The 20,409-nt window shown below is 33.6% G+C and overlaps 1 long non-coding RNA gene across 2 annotated transcripts; it reads left to right on the forward strand.

The window, feature by feature from the left end:
* Positions 1 to 8,173: 8,173 nt before the first annotated feature.
* Positions 8,174 to 18,710, forward strand: LOC118479745. 2 transcript variants are annotated; one of them, XR_004860383.1, is made up of 2 exons: positions 8,174 to 8,690; positions 9,265 to 18,710. It is a non-coding gene; the product is annotated as an uncharacterized LOC118479745 (long non-coding RNA). The 2 variants fall into 2 exon arrangements; XR_004860384.1 differs by having other exon boundaries at positions 9,268 to 18,710.
* Positions 18,711 to 20,409: the final 1,699 nt, after the last annotated feature.

The raw sequence follows: 20,409 nt of genomic DNA on the forward strand, positions 1-20,409 counted from the left end.
TCAAATCACAGATTTAACAATCTAGTATGAAAAACCATAACGTACACACATTCATCAATATATATTTTGAAATATCTTAAATGAAACATTAACAGTGCATGTAGTTAGATTCATCAATATACACTTTGAAGTATATTAAGTGAAGCATTAGCATATATTTGCGGATTATGGCCTGAAAACGCATTAGTTATTAAGTGCTGGGATCATCTTATATATTTTCATAAAGTCAAGCAATTTTCTACCTATAGATCTTACTGATATATTTTTAGGAAGGTGCTGTCAAAATCAATATTAAATAGGATTTCAAACAAAAACAAAAAAAAGGTTTAACTTATTCAGTATTGCAATCATGTAAATAACAAACATAGATAATCAATAAACTGAATACAGCTGATGCTAACCAACCAATAACAGTAGATGAAAACAGTAATTAGAACCCTAATACACAAAACATATATTAAAACAATACAAGGATTATACACTTTTCAAGAACATAATCACTAAAATAAGACATCAAACTGCAGCGAATAAAATTTCAAACATACAAAACAGTTACTGATTAACAGATTATAAACTCTTGGTAATCTGAGGATCAGAATTCAAAAGTCAACCTATACAACTGAAAAACCCTAATACACAAAACATATATACACGAACTTCAAAATCGGCGATTATAAACCCTAACAAACAAACGGTAAAACAAAACAACATCAATCGGCTACCATAATCCAACCAATAGAGATTAAAACAAAACAATGAAATCAGAAACAGTAAATCAAACAAAAGGAAAACGTGTGTACAGGAAGAACAATCGATCAGTAGAATGATAAAAAAACAGTAGATGATTCACTGAATATAGTTCGAAACAATACCGTCGATGATGATGATTATTGTGTATTCAAGAATGATTGTACCCCTTCCCAAACGATCGATTGAAACGGTGAGGAAAGGAATCGTCGGTTAAGGTTGCTAAGATGAAGAATCGCCGATTAGGCTTTGGAGGATATCTCTCGAGATATTTTGTGAGAATGGAGAGAGAGAGGAGACAGCGTATGATTGAAGCCAATTGAATCCCAATCCGAGAGCAATGCCACTTGTCAAATTATTTGAGATATGCCACATCATTGCCTATGTGGCTGCTTAGTTGGCTTCAACCATTGGGTGACATGTGTCCCCCAATAGTTTGCTTTATTAGAGATATAGATGTAGAGTTTAAAATTGACTATATATATATACTGTCAAATCTTGAATTATACACATATGTATATAGTCAATTTTTAACTATATATATGTGTATATTACGAAAAGATTAGGGAAAATTTGTGGTCCAGAATGCTTCTCAAGTTTCTCAATTAGCATAGTGCTTCTCACACAATCCTAACCTTATATATATATATATATATATAGGGAGGGGCTCATGCGAGAACCACCCTTATTGTGAGAACCGCGAGAACCAATGTGAACACAACCTAAAATAGCTAAAAAAAACCTAAAAAAAAACTAAAAAAACCTAACCCCCACCCCCCCCCCCCAAAAAAAAAAAAAAAAAACCTAAACCCCCCCACCCCCCCCCCCAAAAAAACAACCTACCCCCCCCCCCCAAGCTAAATGCTAAAAACTAAAACCTAAAAAAAACCTAACCCCCCTCCCCCACCCCCCACCCCCAGCTAAAATGCTAAAAACTAAACCCCTGAAAAACCTAAAAAATCTAAAAAAATCAAAAAAAAATCTAAATTTTTTTTTTAAATTTTTATGCTCAAATCGCTACTTTTAGTGGCCAAAAAAATTTTTTTTTTTTGGCTTCGAAAAGTAGCGATTTTTATATAAAAAATATTAAAAAAAAATGTGTGATTTTTAGCTATTTTTAGGCATTTTTGGTGTGTTCACATTGGTTCTCGCGGTTCTCGCAATAAGAGGTGGTTCTCGCATGATCTTCTCCCTATATATATATATATATATATATATATATATATATATATGGGTTGTAGTTGGCTATAAAGTCTATTTTTCCTACAAAGTGTACAAAGTCATAAAACACCACAATTTCAGCCAAAAAATACACTCAAAACCCACAAATAACAAAGTGAATATTACTAAAACGCCATATTTGTGGGTTTTGTGTCGTGTTTTGGATGATAAGGCATTGGTTATCGAATGCCTAACAATAGTGTGTATTATGTTGATTATCATGTTATGTTTTATATTCATAGTTCCATGATGGTGTGTTTGAAGTTTTTATGGACCGTTAGGGTTTCGTTATTGTGTTTTAATAATCTTCACTCAGTTATTTGTGGGTTTTGAGTGTGTTTTATGGCTGAAGTTATGGTATTTTATGTCTTTGTACACTTTGTAGGAAAAATGGAATTTGTAGCCGAACCCCACTCATATATGTATGTTTGTGTGTGTGTATGTGTGTGTATATATATAAAGTGTAACATACAATAGGGTTTATCATACATTACGTGCGCGATTTGAAATCGCACGTTATAAAAAAACGCATTCATAAAATCTGGAAAATCGCATGTTGTGATATGGTGGATGAAATTGCATAGAATAAACAAATGAATTTCGCATGTTGTATTTTTTTTACAAAATCGCATGTTGAAGAATGAAATCGTACGTTGAAAATACAATCACGTACGCAATGTATGTTAAGTCATTTTGTACGTTAACTGTCATCTATATATACATATATATATATAGGGTCAGGATTTAGAGAAAATGGTGGAAAGTGTGAGAACGGTGAGAACGCTTATGGATCATCCGATCAAATCAATCTATGGACTAGATTGGCGCGGTGGCGTTTTCGTAAATAACACGAATTCTATTAAGTGGACGCGCTTCATTATGGGTAAAAAGGTCTTTACACTTCTACACCAAAACGCCAAACTAATGAATAAAACGCCATTACGGACCAAAACACATCCCTATATAAACAAAAACATCCCAGACATAAAAACACACCCCCCAGAACCTGAAACGCCATATTTTCTACTATATACCATTCATCTTACAAACGCCAAAAACCCCAAAACATCAAACACACCTACTCAAAAAACGCCATATTTTACTATATACCAATCATCTTAGAAAACGCTAAAACACTCAAATATCAAAGATTCCAAAAAATCGACGTTTCTTTTAGATACACTATTTCATCAGAAAAACGCCAAAAATGGCAAATATCGTTTCTTGTATATTCAATATTGTTCTACGCCAAGTTTCGGAGAATGGATTCTTCCCTGAGGTGCTGGGACTCAAATAACATTTGCTGCATGAGATGGACAATCATAAACAAAAATATGCTCGGGTCAGATTTATGTCATTTTTTGTGTTTTGTTATTGATGAATATTATAATGGCATGAAAAGACGAATGACACTGATGAGTTGTTTGAAGACACATATTCAAAAAAACTCATGTCATTTTGTCTTTCCAAACGGCCACAAAAACACAAGCATGACAAAGCCAAACCGCTAGTGAACATGTTTCAAAGAAGAAAGAGACTGATGATGGTGAAGATTTGGAAGATGAATTATTTCTATTTTTATTTTTTTAATTTTCTTTTACTGTTGTTTGTTATGTATTTTTCAAATTAGAATAAAAAATACATTATATTAATAAGACGCCAAACAGTCATAATGCTTGTGAAACGATGCAGTAAAACGCCAAAAACTCCCAAACTATAATAAAAGTAATTTGCAGAAGTATTATTAAAAGCTAAAAATGGAAAAAAAAAAGGCCAAAAATTACTTAAAGCCATTAAAAACGCCAAACTTGGGAGATGAAAAGTCTATGACCCTAAAAAGTCATAAAAAGCTGAACAAAAACAGTAAAAATACACAGTAACTGAAAAGACGGCTACTTTATTAATATCATGTATTATATATAAAATCCCGCCTAAACTACGCGCCAAAAACATCCTATAAGAGAGACGTCTCTGCACAATCAACTGATCACAAACCAAAAACAACGCCATATTTCCTAGAAACCATTCACTTTAAAAACGCCAAAACATAGTTAAAAAAGCCACAGATGCGGAACCTCGTTTCTTCTATATTGATTATTGTTCTGAATGAAGTTTCACTGAATGCATTCTTCTCTTAGGTGGGTATCTCTATAATCTTTTGCTGAATGAGATGGACAAATATTCAAGAAAAAGAGACTGATGTGTCATTATGTCACTTTGTTCTTGATGGATATATTGATGGCATGAAGGGATCAATACATTAGAGCAGGCGTTGGTCTTCAACATGTCATCAAACAAGTATATATCAAACCACAATAAAGGATGCCACAAAAAATAAGCATCTTCTAAAGACGGGCGTTATGTAGGAAAATAAGGATCTACATAAGGTATTCAAAAACAGTTTCAAAACACCAAAAAGGTTAAAGTAGAAGAGGTTGATGACTCCAAAAGGTTTTTTTTCAAAAAATAATTCTAAAAAATCTTTAAAAAATCACCCGTTCTAGCAAAAAAAAAAATGTCGCATGCAAAAATTTACATTGATGTAACAAAATTTTATTGGTGATATCATCGTTCCTTAATCAAAATTTACATCAGACATAACTACCGGTTCAGTAATTTTTTTATATATGTGTTTACAACATTTGTATCTACATTTGTACAAAAATGGTGGCCTAACTCGTGTGGAAAATAGGAGTTCTCATAGTTCTCTAAACTTGTGGTGGTTCTTAATTGAACCGAATCCTATATATTTATTTATATATATATATATATATATATATATATATAATGATGTAGGGAGAAAATAATACTAATTATATAATTGGTAGAGACAATGAATATATATATATATAAGAGGTAGTCTTTAAGAGTTGATATCCATAATATGTATATTTATAACACTAGGCCTTGGTTATCAACGTGTATTTTCAGTCCCTTATGATAATTAGTTGAGCTTCTTGAGTTAATGCATTTTGGTTCCATGAACAAATTTCTTAATGCTGAGGTCAGAAGTGATTTGGTAAAAGTCTACCAAATTTTCGTTAGAACAAATTCGTTGGACAATAGGACAATAGTATTGTCACTCTTTTTCAAATCATGTGTAAACAAAAACTATGGCAAAATATGCTTGGTTATGTGGCCTTTGATGTAGCCTTCCTTAAGTTGAGCAACATATGTCGCATTATATTCCTGTAATACGGGTTATCCCTCATCTTCAAAAGTTATACCATAAGATCCACGAATGTGTTGTATGTCCTTAGTAAAACACATTCTCAACTAGCTTCACGAATTGCCAAATTTCGGCACAATCTAATGATGTGGTTGTGATTGTCTACTTTAAGGAACGCTATGAAACTGTAGTATCTCTCTACTTGCGAGTAAATATCGAGTTTTAGATCGTTCAATGTGAATAAATTACAAACCAAAATCTTTTATACCTTGAAGGTATCAAAATATTTGTTTTACCTCACTCCAATGCCTCCTTATCAGGCATTACCCCATATCTTGCCAATAAATTAAAAAAAAAGAGACATACCTAATCGTGTATGGCTAACAAGAAATATTAATGCACCAATTGCACTTAAATACGGTACTTGTTAACCAAGAACAAACCCTCTATCTCTTCAAGGTTGGAATGAGTTTTTCTCAATACCAAACAACCTTATAACCATTTGGAGCAGTACTTTTATGTAAGTTTTTCAGTGCACAAGGATTTCACCCTTAAGGTATTCAATTGGGAACCCGAGACCAAACTTCGTCTTACCAAGGTCTTACATTTCAAATTATCTTTTCAAGTATTCAATCGCTTTTTAGAGAACCCTATTCAAGTTATTAGTATATACGACATTGTAAGATATTCATGTTTTGACTTCTTTATTAAAATGCATGGCCATGCAAAATCATTATTATAACCTTCTTTCAACAAATACTAAGTAAGGCGATTATACCATATATCCTCATATTGTTTTAGCTCATATAATGATTCGTTAATTTAATTGAAAAATGTTCTAGAGAATTAGATTTACATGAGTTTGGCAATTTGAATACTATATGAAGTTTCATGTAAATATGGATATCAAATGAGCTATAGAGGTAGGCTATCACAATATCCAATAAATGCAAATCAATATTTTCTTGTATTATTCGACTAACTAGATAACAAAAAATCATCGCATCTACCACCTGATACTAGATGGTATGTTCCCCATAGTTAATTCTGGATCTTTGTGAAAATCATTATGCTATCTTAGTAAATTCCAGGTTGTTTCACACAAAGATTCATTTATATTTGATGGAATACACCTTCCGGTGTATGGACCATATGTCCAAAAACTTATCGTTTCATCAAGCAATATAATTTTGCATTAGTTACGTCTTTTCATTTTGGCCAATCATTTCTATCGGTGTAAACGAGCTAATCCGCCCGTAATCCGCCCGTAAACTACTCGAGATTGGCTTGCTAAAAAATCTAATCAATCTAAGTTTAAACAAGCTTGAGCCCACACTTGAGCTTTTATTAACACTCATTAAAAAAACGAGCTAAAGCTTGAACTTCATATATCAAGCTCAAGCCAGCTCACGAATGTAAGCAAGTTTTTTATTTGATATATTAAATTTAAATTTGGATATTAATAGTTATTATATATAAAAGTTATAATTTTAAGACAAAATTGCACAAATCAACTTTTATGTTATACCTAAACTGTACTTTATACCTTTCACTATGAAATCGGTCAAGCCCAACCTTTATGTTTATATTTTGATACAAGAGTCAACCTTTAACACTAACACCGTTAAATTTTTTGGTTAAGTCACCTCACATGCAAAGCATGTGAGGGCTTTTTGGTCATTTTATTCCCCTTTTAGTTTTGAGTTAATTCCAAGTTTTGTCCTTTATGTTTGTCCCAAATTTCAGGCGTTGTCCTTTACCTTTAAAATTGATGACTTTTATACTTAATGTTTGAAAATGTTACACGTTATGTCCTTTAAGGCAAACCCAGTTATAATTTTCAGTTAAGTTATGTCATGTGCACTACACGTGAGGGTAGAACGGTCATTTCACCTCCCCACTTGTCTTTCCCCTTTTTAATACCATAATTTGGTTAATCAATGGGAGGCATTAGTTCAAGGGAAGAAAGGGCGAGATATAGGCATTCGTTTCAATCGAGTTCATCATTTTCTGGAAATCAGTTATCCGGTTATCCGCTTCAACCGTCTTATTCGTTTCCGGCACAAGGATATCTGAATTATAATTATCCTGTTTAGGATGATGCTATTAGTTATGCATATGGATCTCAACCTTATAGACCACATAAGAAGTTTGAGAAGAGGTATTCAACAATTGCAGATGATTACACTTCTTTAGAACAGGTAACTTGTTCTACAAGCAAGCATCTCCTCATGATGATTACAAACAACCAACACACCTTTGCTTTAGAAATAATCTTGACAACAACAGCTTGATTCTTCAACACATCCATTTTACATTTTGCCTAACAAGTATGCCCAAAATGCCCTCTTCCCACTTCCTTAAACATTCGATTCGGCGTCCTCGCCGGTGACGGGCGTCGGTGGCACACCCGCCGGATAACTCTGCCATGGGCTACCAGTGAAAGAGTGATTCGGGGTTGTGCTCCCGGACCTCCCGTTGATCCCATTCCCGAACGCCGGCGATAGCGTACGGGGTTTCGGGTTGCACGGCGGTGGTAGGTTTTCTTCGGCGGATCCGGCGGTGCTTTCTTCCTTCACAACGACGGCGCTTTTGCTGCAGCAATGTATATCAGTGCAATTATTTACATCAGTGCAATCATTTACATCAGTGCAACTGAAGATGAAGGGGATGATGGTTCAGATTATGATTCTTGTTCCTGAATGATTGATCCAAACTGAAGATGATGGGGATGATGGTTCAGATGATATGAAGGTTGAAGATGAAGTAAATTAGGGTATTAAAAGGGGGGAAAGACAAATGAGAAGGTGAAATGACCGTTCTACCCTCATGTGCGTGCACATGGCATAACTTAACTGAAAATTATAACTGGGTTTGCCCTAAAGGACATAACATGCAACATTTTCAAACATTAAGTACAAAAGTCATCAATTTTAAAGGTAAAGGACGTCGTCTGAAATTTGGTACAAACATAAAGGACAAAACTTGTAATTTACTCTTTAAATTTTTTTTTATTAAAAAATCTCTCTGTCTCTCTCGAAAACCCACTTCCAATATCAACAAAAACACTCATGGTCCCTTCTTCCCCAACACCCACACAAACCAATCAACCATCTTCTTATCGGAACAACCATACACCACCCTTTAACCACCTAACACCGCTCACCACTTCAGACGAACAAAACAAACCACCTAACACCACTCACCCTAACTAATATTAGTTCGTTTACACAGGCTAAAAAGTGGGTTCAAGAGCCTTAGAAACAAGGTGGTGATGGTGGTCGATGATGTCCGGTTGATAGTTCGGAGTCTTGTTTGAAGTCACCGAAGAAGTTTATAGTAGAGGTGGAGCCGTAGCTTATGGTAAAAGACATATATTTTCCAGCACCGGTTGCCGATTTGGAGTCGTGTTGGGATATTTTCCGGTGAGTGCTTGTTGTTTAGATCTAGATCTTTGATTGCTTCATGATTCGATCACCTCTGTCAATTTACGGATTGCAATCGTATTGGGATATTTTCCGGTGACCTGCAAGGTTCATAATCTCACTTATAGGTTCATAATCTCACTCACCTCTAATTTACTTATTATAAACTAGAAATTCTCTTTTGTAGTAAGAAGGAGAATCTATGTTACAAACAATTATACAAAATTTGCGTTCCACATTTAACGAATTGTGTGTTGGAGAGAAAGATGATGGATGGGGCATGATTAGGTTTGGTTTCACGGTTGTCTGCTCCACCACATTTGGGTTTGGGAAAATGGGTGGGCATGATTTACTATTTTTATGTCTTATTAGGTATTGTTGTTATCCATATTAATTTAAATTTATTAAATAATAAAAAAAGACTGGATTAAAATGACAATAATACCCTCACATGCGTTGCATGTGAGGGGGGTTAACAGGAAAAACAAACGACGTTTGTGTTAAAGGATGACCCCTATATAAAAACATGAGCATAAAGCCGATTTCATAGTGAAATGTATAAAGTGAAGTTTAGGTGTAAGATAAAGGTCAATTTATGCAATTTTGTATAATTATAAATATATGTGTAAATGAGCTAAGCTTGAGTTTAAACGAGCTTGGCTAGTTTACACACCTATTCATTTCTATGTTTACATTCCTCAGCAGATCTTGGTGCTTGATCCTCATTCTCTTCCATTACCTCAAGCGCTACGTTATATGAAAAAAATGTCATCAACGTTGATATTGTCTCGGTTCCATACATTTCTTAACACGATATAATTATTAAGATCTCTTTGTTTTTAGGTTCATCTTGAACCATCATGTGTAATGTCTCTTCTAAAAACTCATTTAATTATATACTCTTACTTCTATGTGACCTTCATCATTATATGTTCCCTTTTTTCTTCAAGTATTCTAAAGCCAATTGGTCTACCGCATTCTACGCGTGCATTAGACTGATTACTTTAGTGTCCTATCATATCAAGATCATGAACCGAATGCTTGCACGGAAATGATAGAGGCACTAGGATTAAACCTTTGTTTTCAAGCCTTTTTGTTTTTTGTTATTTTATCCACTACCTTAACATGATCCTTTAGTAGCCACCATTGAGCCTTTACCAAATCATTTGTTAAAACCCACTTACACTACCCGTTTAGCCTTAAGCCTTTCCTATTTTAAAACCTTGTGTGGTGAAATCCGGGTAAAATTAGGTCTAGAAGTTTAGTTAAAGATATGAAGAAAAAAAGAGAAAGATATTAGGTAAAAATGTCTGAAACGAACCAAAAAAAAAAAAAAAAACTAGCAAAAGCAAAGAAAAGAGTAGCGTTATGTGCATGGGTCACATTGATCCAAAGTTTAGCGCCCGTGTGCTTAGATTGTTTATATAGCCTAACTACTTGGATATTCACCACTTTAGCCATTTTTGTCTATATTACTTTACCATATCCTTAACCTTAGCCAAATTACAACCCAATAAGTTCTCTTGATCCGCATATTGTGTTTGTGTTATTTGGTGGCGATTTGATTGCTATAAAAGCTTATGGTAATGATATGCATATTGGTTTTGAGCATTAACATATATACTAATACATCTTAACTAGTCCGTAAATATACCAAGAGGTGTGATTAATTGTGGTGTGATTAATTGTGAGGAGTGTGGATGCATGTAGACTAGAGACCTGAAGTATGTTAGGCTTGGTCAGGCTGTGTCTTGTTTATATCAATATAAATTGCTTGTTGGATTATAAATATGTATGTCTTAAGAATTAGGCATGACTTTGGACCTTAACTCAAATATGGTAAAGAGACGTTTTGATGCGTTTGTCTAATTATTGTCATAGTGTTACAAGAGAGTTTGCTTGTGGGCAAGTATAACATAAGTATGGGGATGCTGATGAGTTATGATTGGATGGTCTAATTTGTCATGGTTTTATATGTTTTTACTAGGAATTATGCTTGGATATGGTTGCTTTGTCTATTTTATAATTGCGCAGGTTTGTAGTTAAGATATCACGAGTGGTGGAAGCTTTACGTTTGCACGAGGATAGAAACAAGACAAGAAAGAATATGGACGTAGCCATACTTCCATGGGTGTATCCCTACTCTCACTCTATATTGATTTCTGGGCGTATTCCAGCTGAAAACATAGTTTCTGAATGCAGCCAGAGTATCAGTACACCTACCAGAGTACCAATACGCCGAACCTGCAGTTACCAACGGTTTTAGGCAATTCCAGGACAAGTTATAATGCCAAAAACGTGAAAATACATCACGCAACATCTAGGGGAGCAAAGGAATGAAGAGGATGCTTAGGAACTTTAGTGACAAAGTATCCTTTCATCCGGTTAATACTTTTCGCTTCCCGAATTCACACTCCATCATCAATTCCCATCATCATGATTAGTTAGATCTTCCATGGTTGCATCCTTGGCATAACTGGGAGCCAAATGGCCTTGTGAGATGGTCGGACACACTACACCACCCTCTCAATCTTCCACACCCCTTGGCAGCCTTTGGGTGCCCGCCCCGATCATCACAAGCATCTTCCTCTCTCTATTACTCTCTTTTCTCTTTCGTTTAATTTTAACTAGTCATAAGCCCTCTGCATTGCAGTGCGGGGGCATAAAACCATGATACCTACGTTGTAGGGCGGAGGGTCATAACCATGCTAAGTAGCAATCGAACAAAGCCAAGACCTGGAAAAAGCGTAAAATAAATACATGAATTTTCAACACCAAGTCGAGGGGGTAGAAAAACCCGAGAAACCAAATGTGACTACCAAATACCATGCTAAAGTAGCAACCGAACGGCAAAAAAACCATGAGGGGTCAAATGTGACCGTCAAACACTATGCAAAGTAACAACTAAACAACGATCAAATCTAGAGAAAAGCATAAAACAAAAACTAATAAAAAAACTAAACTCATTAATCTTTTGTGACAAAATTAAAAAAAAAAAAACTATACAAAATGGAAAATCTTAAAAATTACCATGCAAAAAAAAAAAAAACTCACAAAAAAGACAAAATAAACTTCACTATTCCTTCATTTGTCATGAATTAATTAGGGTAAATTACTTTTTGAGTCCCTGTGTTATGAAGTTTTAACCACTTGAGTTCAAAATCAGAATGTTTAATGCCGTGTGTCCCTATAGCCACATCTTTTTAACCATTTGAGTCCAAATTTCTAACACTGTTAGAATTTTTTGAATAAGTATTGTTAAATGAACAAAATACCCTTATAGTTAAAAAATAAAAAAAATAAATTATTATCAGCAAACAGTGAGATCAAACATTCAAACACACTAAAAACTAACAAACGCATCAATAGCCGAATACTGCACCTGAACCGAAGTAAGACACTTGTTATCCTAGCCACTCATTGTAACCCCCTTCACAAACACTCCAGTGGTTTCCGACGCACAGTTGGAGGGTGGCGACAGGGTTTTGGAGGTTTGGGGTTTGGTTGGGACGCCACTCGACGTCGAGGCCCACGATGAGGGAGTGGAGATGGGGGCGATAGGTGTGCTAGATTGTGGAGATCCATGTGTCCACGTAGGATGGTGTGTCGGTGACTAGGGTTTCGATGGTGTTGTTGAAGAATGTGAGGCGGTAGACGTTGTGGGTGTTGTTGGGGTGGTTGTGAATGAACTGTCTGATCGACGTCACCATTGTGGTGGTTTTTGTGGAGGCGAGTGGTGGTGGGTGTTAAAAGGGTTTTGAAGAATGGAATATGAGAGGACCAAATTTTGTACAAATCCAATATATTAAATTAAAAAGCCAAATAAGCGTCAACAAATTTTGTACAAATCCAATATATTAAATTAAAAAATGTTGGAGGTTTGTGGTTGTGGTTGATAACGAAGGTGGTTGTGGCTATGGTGGTGACAGTGGTGGGGGATGCAGGTGGTCTAGAGAGAAAAAGAAAGATGAGAGAGAGATAAAGGGTGTTGATTTAGAGAGAAAGAGAAAGAGATGAGAGAAAGATATATAAGAGAGAGAAATCTAATAATAATTTATTTTTATTTTTTTTAATTATAAGGGTATTTTGGTCATTTAACAATACTTAACCAAAAAATTCTAACAGTGTTAGAAATTTGAACTCAAATGGTTAAGAAAAGTGACTATAGGGACTTAGGGCGTTAAATATTTTGATTTTGGACTCAAATGGTTAAAACTTAAAACACATAGACTCAAAAAGTAATTTACCCAATTAATTAATATATGGATAATTATTTGAAATGTTTATAATAATATAAAAACAGGATGTGGAGTCAAGAAGGAGTATAATATAAGTTTTAGGATGAAGGTCAGAAATGTGAGAAGATAAATATTAGGGCTGGCAATTGGGTACCTGTTAAGATATGATTAGACCTGTTTAACTGAAAAATACATCCTTTGACTTTTTTAATTTTTAAAATAATTAAAATTACAATGTTAGGATCTATCATTTATTCATTTTTGTACATAAAATATAAAACTGTTTTATAAACATGAGGTAGAAAGTAGTTAAACGAGTCGTAATCATGTTTGAAACTTATGTTGTGCGCACCGTCAGAAACCTGTTAAACCTGTTAAGACATGATTTGCCATCCTTAGAAGATATTGATGTTACACTAGGAAGAGGTAGGCCTAATACTAAAACGTAATGATGCTTTAAAGTTATCGTTAAATATAACAAATTTAAATATGTTTCTACTCTTGAATGTAAACCCACATTCTTTTTGCTTTTAACATTAAGAAATATAAAGCTAATGATCTCTAGATCTAGTGGTGGAGAACTTGCATTTCTTTTGACAGGGCCGGCCTTGGGCATATGCGAGAGGTGCTACCGCACAGAGCCCAAATATATTAGGGGCCTAAAATTGTTTAAAAATATGTTTATATTTTATATATAAATTTATAGTAGAAAAATATTAAACAAAATGATTCTTTGACCCACTGGATTCCTCGCTTGATGTTGTTACTACAGGTCTCCTGATCGATTCTCATTAATTGCAGTTTGGATTTTTTTTTTCTTTTTTGGGGTTTCCTTCATGTATTGTTTGGGCCTAAGTGGCTGATTCAGCTTACTCATTTTTACACATTTTCTTGTTTAAGTTTCTAAGTCTTTTTTTTTTCAATTATTATTTCTCATTTAACTATTTATAGTTTAAAGTATTAGAATCCAATTTTTAGTTTTATTTTTTTTATTTGCATATGAAAAGATTTGTGTCACCAAACTAACTTGGATATGTTAACACATTAAAGTTATTTTTGCTGAAAGGATTTAAATGTTAGTTATTTTTGTTTGTGTAGAGGGTGTTGAAATTGTTACACAAAAACTTGAATTTATTGTTTTTTAATTCATGCTAATTTGAGTTATGTATTGACTCTTTGAACATGGATAATTGTGTTAACTGATAAGCTTTCTTAACAATTTTGAAACTAGCTGTGCTTAACTTCATACGGATTTTTTGGATAATACTCGAAACCTATATTTTGATTAAAGCATGTGATGTGTATATTAAAATTTTGGTTGTTGATCATGGAATTTGAGATATAGAAAATGTGGTTGGATCCTGACAACTAATCCATTGGTCAAATACAAATGGAGAACCTCATGATTCGTTTAACTATTTAACACAGATCATTTTGCTACATTAGCTTATTATTATTATTATTATTATTATTATTTGTTTATATTCAGGGGCCCAATTTTTTCTAATCGCACGGGGCCCAAAAATTATTAAGGATTTTCGGAGACGGCCCTGTCTCTTGAGAGATGCAAGTTCGACTCCTACTTGGTGCAGAGTGAGGCACTGGTGGGCAGTGATAGGAGACGCAGGAAAACTGGGTTGGATTCTTGAGCCAACGGATTTTACCGGTAATTTTACTGTCGTGTCTACGGGCGGGTGGGTTACCGGGTTTTCCCCGGAATTGGTGGTGGACTCGAGTTACTCTCGGAGTACTCCGTTTGTCCAGTGGGTGTCCCGAGTGTGCTCGGGATTGAGTTTGTCGGCCGTTAAAAAAAAACATTAAGAAATATAGAAAAAGAAAAAAAAACAAGGAAAAAATAAAAGAAAAATATTTGATCAATTTTGACCAACATGTATATGAGGCAATATCTCAAGACCCTGAGTTGCTTCTTCAATCGCCTCCTTGGAGTACACAAGTTTAAGAAAACCATCATGCATTAATTATTAATTATTATTAAAAAAAAGTAAGAATACTCTAAACGTAAAATCCACGAATAATCTAATATTTTTACAATGCAGCTATGACAAGTTGTATTCATTTGGATAATTATCTTTACATTTTTATTTATTTTTGCATGTTTCACACGTTGAATACTAGGAGTTATATTATTTTGATTGTTATTGGAATCAACAAGTTGTATTCATATGGATAATTATCTTTACATTTTTATTTATTTTTGTTTGTTTCACACATTGAATACTAAGAGTTGTATTATTTTGATTGTTATTAGAGCTAGGTCTGTAAACGAATCGAACGTTTACGAACTGTTCCTGAACTTGTTCGGCGGAAAGTTCATTTATGTTCGTTTATTAATAAACGAACGAACACGAACAAAAATTTGTGTTCGTTTAATTAAATGAACGAACATGAACACACCTTGTGTTCGTTCGTTTATGTTCGTTTATTTACGTTCGTTTATGTTCGCTTAAATTTTAGTAAATACATAAATAGTTATATTTATATAAATATTAGGTTTTCTAACTAATTATATAAATATAACTAACTAGTAATTGAGTTTTCTAGTAATAAAAAATGAAATTTTAAAATTTTTCTTATAGCGTAACTGATCACTTAATATTTATATAAAAACTACGTAATTTCAGTATCTATGAACCCTAATTTAAATGTGTTTTCGGATGAACTGTAATATATTAGACTTGTTTGTGTTAACTAATGTTAAATTATGTTTGTTTATATTTGTTCAATTTAGTTCATTTATGTCCGTCTATGTTTGTTCAATCGTGTTAATTTATGTTTATTCAAATATGTTCGGTTAACTTTTTTGTTTATGTTCGTATATGTTCGTTTATGTTTGTGAACTGTTCATTTCGGCTTTAAACGAACGAACATAAACGAATACGAACATGCCTGATTTCTTAATGAACGAACATGAACAAAAAAAATGTGTTCGATTATATGTTCATGTTCGTGTTCGGTTAAAGTTAAATGAACGAATACAAACATGCCTATGTTCGTGTTCAATCGGTTCATTTATAGGCCTAATTAGAGCATAGTGTAGATGATTATTAGTTTTGAAAATATAGTAGAACTTGATATATTGTAACCATTTACAATTTGATTATCTATGTATTATGATTCATTTAATATTTGTAATAACGACGTCCATTAGCGCAATATAGCTAAACCCAGTTAAAACGTTAATTTTTATAATAAAAAATAACAAGAAAATACTTCTTGTTATGAATGTAGACATTCAGCCCCATAGGCCAAGCCTGACCTAATGTTAATGGGCTTTAGGGTTGTTGTTGTATTGATCTATATATATGATATATGTACATGAAATACTGCAGAATAAAATCTCTTTCTTATGTTTGCTCTCTTGTTTATAACATGTTATCAACACGATTGCTCTCTTACATCAGTTTTTTTTATCTCATTCTTTTTCACAAAATTATCATGGGAGATCCTTGACAATCTTTCGAAGATCCTTTTTGGTTATTGCTAGCATTGTGAAAAATCAAGCGAGGACCGTAGATAAAAACCGAAGGAGAGTTACTAGGATAGGTGATGGTTGTAATGGCTACGTTGCAGTCACAACTCACAATCTCCAAAAACTATGGCATTTGCCCACTGTGATAGACACCGAATTCTTCCGTTTTTCCTTTTTAGTCGACAACCAGGTAACAACTAATTCCCTTTTAATAATATATATTCTGATCATAGCACAAGCTAGGTAGTAGCTAAGTTTTAAATGAAAATATAATGCTGGGTTTCTGACCGTAAATTTAAATGGTGGTCGGAGATCTGTTATAGATCTCGATTAAAACCTACTCAATCAATTGGTATGTTACCTTCCATTGTGAATTCGATCATGTGATGCAACATCCAAAATTTTTTTATGGTAACACGGTCGGTTGTTCCTGAGGGCTTAAGAAAATGGAGTGGCCTGTAACCGTAACAGCCGGCAAGATTTTCGTCTTTTATTGATTTTCCTTCGAACGGTTTTTCCTTAATTTTTCCCTGATGATAATGGAAAAAAAATCAAATAACCGTTGGCGCAACTTTTTAGCAACCGAGATTATTAATTTAAACTTAATACATTATATTTTTTTTCATTACATGAGTCATGCATTAACATGGGGAATTGAATAAATTAATGCTCTCACGTAACTTAACTAAAAATGATATAAAACCCAATGATATTCATGACGGTTTTTTTTACAAACGTTACTTTCTGTTGGTTGGATTTGATGAGACCAACAATGTAACTATACACAATTAATTAATTAATTAATCAATTAAATGACACCTTCATTAATAAGTTAATTTTATAAAACAATGTAACTATACACAATTAATTAATTAATTAATCCATTTTAATAAAGGTAGTTGACCCAAAACCGATAACACACCAGCCCGTTATAACAACCAAGTCTGCCTTTCCTGCATCACCTAACTTGGTTAATATATAACGAGAATACCTATTCAACGAGTTAATCCAATACCACTACAAATGTTGATAATCACTAAAATTACCAACACTTTCTTCAATCCTCGGAAATTCAATTGTTTTTTATCTTGACATGACAAGCAAATTAATATGAGCTTAATCTCTTTAACACTCACACACACATATATGTATACGTATATTGTCCTAGGATTGTGTGATTTATATATGTAATTGATATGCATATAAATTGTGAATAATTAACATGCATATAACTTGCTTATGGGTAGATATTACGGATTTCATTTGTTTAGCAATACTTCTGTTGGTCTCATTGTTTTAGATAGCATATATGTTATATGTATTGCCTTTTGACAAGTTAAATGTGCTAAACAAATTAATACAAATTTCATTGGTAGCTGGTTACCAAACAACTACTCTGAGATAAACATTGTTATGCTTTAGTGATTTGATATTTCAGCTTGTTACAATGCTATGCATAGTCAACATAATTAATTGTATGGTTATTCTTCTAATTGCTTGTTGTTGCTAAACAAATATTAATAGACATTGATATAGTCATTAGAAATGTGCCATCACATGAAAATGATGAAAAATAGCTATGAAAATAATTAGTGGACTTTAGCTTAAGTAAACTACTCTGATGTTAGTTACTTAAATTGATAGATAATAATTCATTTGAGTTAGTGTTGATGCTCATTTATACTGAATTTCACATGAATCCTAAATCAATGTTGAGAACCCGAAGTTCTCCCAAATGTATACAAAGTCCCGTTTGTTTTAATAATGATTTTTCAAGTTCAACCCAAACTTTAGTTCATTGCACTTGGCGTTTTTTACTAACATATAGCCTAGTGATGGAAAACCTTATGAATAGGACATGTTTTCCCTCTAAACAAAGGCTAAAACTATAACATGTCTCCTCCATGACGTATTCTAGACGTGTGAAGATACCCGATCGACATGTTTGACCACCAGAAGTTAGTCATCTTTTGAAAAGCTTGCTATAAATCTTCTCGAAATGCTCCTGATGCAGCAATACCGAGAATGGGATTTCACAAAACGCTCGGATGTAAATGTTTTAATTTGTTAATGTCACCAGAGGAGCAAAGGATTATCGGCCGCAGTATAGGCCTTACGTGTGGATGATCATGAAAAAAAAAACTGACATCTATGGCCCAAACATATGCAAATCTAGAAGCTCCAATAGAGCGATCACAAATTGAGGTGGCAAATGTCTGATACACATCACAACTAACACTGTCACAAACATAAGTAATATAATTTTTAGTTATCTTGGTAGAGACGATATTGATACTATTTCACGTGTTAATAACATATTAAATGCTCCAGAAGAGCATCGATAGTTTACCCGCTGATATCGAATTTTGTAATTCATAATGCATCATATTCTAATGTATACCGAAGAAATTTATTAAGTTTCCATTATGTTTGAATGAAAAGTCATCACATTGGAATGGTGTAAAAGAAAATGTACTAAATATCTAAAATATATCATATAGAAAATATGGCCAGAAGACTATATTAGAAGTTACTAGAAATGATACTAATTTTTCACAATATTCCATTAAATCAAATATGGTGAGTAACCAGAAGTTACTAGAATATTTATACGTTCACCACATGGTATGACCAAATAGGTCATCAAGATAGCATCATGATATGCTAAACAATCAAACATGCTAACCGGCACCTTAGCACCTCTAAGTAATCTAAAAACATTGCTCCCAAAATGCTTTATCATATGTCTAGTTAGTTTTTTTTGTGTGGCAAATAAATTTTTATGCCCTTCCAAACAATCCTTCTTATATGGGACCATTGAAATGTACAGTTGTGTGGATTGTGGCATTCATACATGGTTACATGTGAGTTTTTAGCTACCCGTATGTAGCATATGCCCAACACTGTGGAACGTTTTTTTTTTTTTTTTGACATGGTTTAACACTGTTCTTTGACAAACCAATTGTAGGGACCATTGTTGGGCACAATGTGAAATATAGTGAGAGGCATACATAGTCGAGACGGAATTCGTCGATTGATTATATCAATTCAAAACCAACTGCTTATCACAAATACTCCCCATTAAAACTGGTCTCCTGAAGAGAACCAACTTTCCATTTTTTTATATATTTTATTGTGCGGCCTATGTACCAATAGCACCACCATAACATATAAAATGAGATATGTACATCGTATTCCCAGTCTTAGGGGGAGACAAGAAAATGAAAGACTGGTAACATAAAAAAAATGCATCATATTATATATCGACCCCTGAAGTGGTCAATGCAAATCTGAAGTCCAAAAGAAAGAGCGCGTATTTGCAAATAATAACAAATGAAATACAAGATGCATTCACTAACACAAATAAGGTGACAAAGTCACATATACCAGCTTAAACTTATCTGCTCGAATGGAAATACTCACAAAATGATTATCATATTAATAAATTGTGAGAGATAAATCGGTTCCAAAAATATAAAACCCACAAACACAAAAAGAGTAGAGTAACGCAGTTGGTATAACCCCAAAAGAGGTGGCACATAAAACACCATAAGTGGTTGCATACAAAACCCAAGAAGTGGTTGCATACTAAACCTTAAAGAAGGTTGTTGTCAAAACCCCAAAAGAGGCTAATGGAGTTCTAAAAGAAACTCTAGTACCAAACAAATATGAGATCGCGATGAATTATGTACAAAATAAGTACAATATGGAACCGTAATGAAACATGTGTAAAATGATATATTTGATTATGCTATAGCAATAGATGTAATCGATGAAAAAAAGATTACGTATATAGAAAGTGTGCAAGAGTGTACGCACACAAATAGCCAAAATGGCTACATGACTTAAGGTTGAACTAAATATGCTCGACAAACTAAACGTTTTCGAATCAGCAGTTCGAACACCCATAGACGTCAAACCAGTAGGTTATAAATGGGTGTCTTTAAATAAAAGGAAACGTAAATAATGAGTTTTTGCGATGTAAGGCACGCATTTTAACATAAAGATTTTTCCCAAATCCCAGCAGTTGATTACGAGGAAACGTATACCCCTGTAGTGGATGCGATAATCTTTAGATGTTTAAGCGGCCTTGCAATCTCAGAATGACTTAAGATAAAA

The sequence above is a fragment of the Helianthus annuus genome, chromosome 6 (genome assembly GCF_002127325.2).
Source record: "Helianthus annuus cultivar XRQ/B chromosome 6, HanXRQr2.0-SUNRISE, whole genome shotgun sequence".
Classification (NCBI taxonomy): Eukaryota; Viridiplantae; Streptophyta; class Magnoliopsida; order Asterales; family Asteraceae; genus Helianthus; species Helianthus annuus.